This window comes from Bos grunniens, chromosome 4, assembly GCF_055505025.1.
Source record: "Bos grunniens cultivar Pamir isolate PY7600 chromosome 4, Bosgru_T2T1.0, whole genome shotgun sequence".
Classification (NCBI taxonomy): domain Eukaryota; kingdom Metazoa; phylum Chordata; class Mammalia; order Artiodactyla; family Bovidae; genus Bos; species Bos grunniens.
Genome location: NC_141168.1, coordinates 57,501 through 60,846, shown reverse-complemented (window position 1 = coordinate 60,846; position 3,346 = coordinate 57,501). Strand labels below are relative to the sequence as shown.

The following is a 3,346-nucleotide window of genomic DNA, read 5'->3' as shown; positions in this document are numbered from 1 at the left end:
CGCGCATGCTTGTGTGTGTCGTCTCTGGACTTTGTCACGGTGTCTCTACCCAGGTTGAGTTTTGTTTTCTCTTCTTGGGGGTCCGAGTGTCTCCTTCTTTTCCTTTCTTACTCCTAGGCTTGTGTGTCTGTGTCCGTGTCTGCTTTCGAAAGTCCGGCTTTGTTCTCCCAGCAGCGCTTGCCTGGTTTCGCTTTGCCGGTCCCTCCCTCCCTCCCTCCCTCCCTCCCTCCTTCCCTCCTTTTCTCCCTCCCTCCCTCCCGCCCCTCTCTTTCGGGGGGCCGGGGGCCGGGGGTTCCTGGGATGTCACTGGTGCCCCCTCTCTCCGCCCACCCCGCCCCGAGCCCCCGCCGCCCGCCCGCGTCTCCGTGGAATGTCCCCCCACCACCCTGGAATCGCGTGGGGGGGGGGGGGGGGGGATCGCGGCTCTTTCGTGGCAGCCTCCAGGGGAGAGATCTCCCGGCTCCTCTCCCTTCCTCTGCGGCCGGGGTCGCGTCGCGTCGCGTCGCGTCGCTCGGCGGCGGAGGCTCCGGGCCGAGCTCGGGCGTTTGGGCGGCCGGCGCTGCGGCGTCCCCGGCGGCCGGCGACAGCGACCCGTCCTCGGGACGTTCGAGCCGGTTGTCGGGAGCCACCTGGCGGCCGCTTGTATATTGTCCCTCCCCCTCCGGAGCTTCGGCGAGCCCTTCAGGAGGGTTGTGACTCAGCCGCCGGGCCCGAGGCAGAGCTCTCAGACACCGGCTATGCTGGCGGCGACAGTCCCGGTGGCGCCGAGGCCTAGGGACGTCCTGCTGTCGCCGGAGATTGGTTCTCTAGGTTTCTGAGGAGGGTGATCGTCGCGGCGCTCCGGGGCCGGGCTCTGCGGTGGCCGGACCGGGTCGACCAGCATCTCCCCGTGCCCCTGTGGCCGCGGAGAAGGACCGGCCGGACCCTCCCTGGGCCGGGCCGCCGCGGTGGGCAGGGAGAGGGTCTTCCCTGCCCGGAGCGCCTGGACTCGGGCTCGGCGGTCCGGACTCCTCCTGGGCCGCCCTCAGGAGCGTGTGCTTCGCCCTCGGCCCCGCTCCGGAGGTGGGGACCCGCCCGCCGGAGTCGTGAGGGTTGACGGGGAGAGGCGGGCGCGTGTGCGGCCGCCCCCCCCCCCCCCAACCCGTGGGGTCCGGTCGCCCGAGGCGTCTCCTGGCACACATGCTGTTTCTTTTTCAAAGTCCCGATGGGTCCGGAGACGTGGATGGACCGGACCCTGCTTCCGCGGGTGGCCGGGGAGGGCGCGCCCGACCCTTCAGCGTGCCTTCGTGGGTCTCGGTCGTCGGATGCGACTTTGTCTCACCCCTCCCCACCTCCCTGAACCCAGGTCAGGAGGTGGGGACCGGCTCGGGCCGTCCTGGGTGCCCCATCTAGGACGGTCTGGGTCCCGCCCGGGCGCGGTCCCTGGTCGGGGCCCGCTCGTCTCGTTGGAGGCGCCTCGCTGACGGTTCTTCCTTCTTGTTTCTTGATGCTCATCGAAGCCAAATCCCCGTTCGGAGACTCCGACGGACCGGTACCCCTACCCGTGTGGGCGAAGCGGGAGAGGGCGCCCCCGGCCAGCTCCCTCTCCCTTGGTGGGTGTCCGCGCCCCCACTTTGGCCATCGCGCGCCCCCTCCCCCTGCTCCCCTTCCCCCGGTCGACCAGATGACTCCCCCCCCCCCCGCCCCCCCCCCCCCCGCCCCCCCCCCCCCGCCACGAGAGCTCCGGGCCTGGTGTTTATGGGGTAGCGCTGGGGACAGGTGGCCGGGCCAAGGTTCCGGGGGTCCTCCATGCGAGTCGTGGATGGGCCCCGCTGTCGGCTGCTGTCATTTCGTCGCCCTTAATGGGCCTTTTTTACCACCAGGTAAGTGCTGACACGGTCTGCTTCGGTGTCTGCCGCCGAGGAAACTTTGGGTCTCTGGGTGTACGCGGGGCTCTGGGCCTTCGGGCCGCCAGCTCTGGTCCCCGGTTCGGCCCTTGCCGCTGGAGCCGCCCGCCTGGGCCTGTGCGCCGGCTCCTGTGTGGTGTTGTCTGGCTGACCCGACTCGTGGTGCCACCTCCGGTCTCTGGGCGACCCGAGGGCGGCGGGGCGAGGCGCCGTGGGTCTTCTACCCTGTGCGCTCCCCGCTGCGGGCACCCGGTGAAGGCTGAGATGCGGCCCCCGCCCTGTGGGCTCCGTGCCACGTGTCAGGCGTTCTCGAACCTCCTGGGGTCGTGGGCCGCTCTCGCCTGAGGCGAGGTGGGGGGCGGAGGTTGCCGGTGAGGCTTAAAGCGGGCCCCTCTGGTGACTGTCCTCGCCGTGCCTTCCCCCCGCTCCACCTTGGCTCATCCGATCGATGTGGTGTGGTCGTGCTCTCCCGGGCCGGGCCTAAGCCGTGCCAGACGAGGGACAGGTGTTCCCGGTGAACGTGTCTGCTCTTCTCGGTCTGTCCGCGGGGCCCCTCGCCTGACTTTTTCCCCCTGGCCGTCGGGGAGGGGGAGGAAGGCGGGGGCTGGGTTGCGGCCTCTGGCCCTGACCTTCGGTCTCCTGTCCCCCGCCTCGGGTGGCGTCAGTGGGGGCCGTGGGTCTTCTGACACAGCAGATGCTCTCGCTTCGCCTTCCCGGCGTGTGCTCCGCGAGCGGCCCTCCCCGCGGTGGGGAGGGCTGTACCGCTGCTGCGCTGTGCCCCCCCGCGTGGGTGCGCGAGCGTGCCTCGTTGGATCCTCGGTGGTGCTCCTGGAGCGCTCCAGGTCGTCGCTCAGGTGCCTGAGGCCGAGCGGTGGTGTCGTTTCCCTTAACCCCGGTGTCCTCCTCGGGTCCCCACCGCGGTGGTGTGTGTGTGTCCCGTGAGTGGGCTCTCTTTTGGGGGGGGTCGAGGCGGTAGGAGAGGCGTGCCTGTTCCCCTCGTCGTCGAGGCTGACGGGTGAGGCCTTGCAGGGGACGGGACGCGGGGCTCTGCGCTGGCCCCGGCCGCGCAGACGCTCCTGTGTCGGTGGTCCGCCTACCTGTACCGCAGACCCCTCCCACCCCAGCTGAGGACTGGTGGCTCGTGGAGCGCCTCCGTGGGCCCGAAGGAGAGAGACGATCCGGGTGAGGGGCGGCGAGCCCTCGGTGAGAAAGCCTTCTCTAGCGATCCGAGAGGGAGCCTTGGGGTATCGGACCCCCCAGCTGCTGCCCCTCCCGAGTGCGCAGTGGCCGCCGTGGAGGCTGCCAAGAGCGCGTGGGCAGAACATCCCGCCCCCCACCTCCCCCCTGGGGGCGGTGGGGCGGGGGCGGGTGCGCCGGCCCCGCGGTGGGGCCGTGTGCCGCTCGTTGCCTACCGCGGCCCGCGCCTCCCCCCTTCGAGTTGGGGGAGGGTCCCGCTGGGC

At 71.1% G+C, this 3,346-nt stretch overlaps 1 long non-coding RNA gene across 1 annotated transcript in view; it reads left to right on the top strand.

The window, feature by feature from the left end:
• The window catches only part of LOC147373337 (uncharacterized), a 24,295-nt gene continuing 20,949 nt past the window's right edge, over nucleotides 1–3,346 (top strand). Inside the window, exon 1 of the long non-coding RNA XR_015161809.1 lies at nucleotides 1–53. This is a non-coding gene — a long non-coding RNA (uncharacterized LOC147373337). The remainder of the gene's footprint in view (nucleotides 54–3,346) is intronic.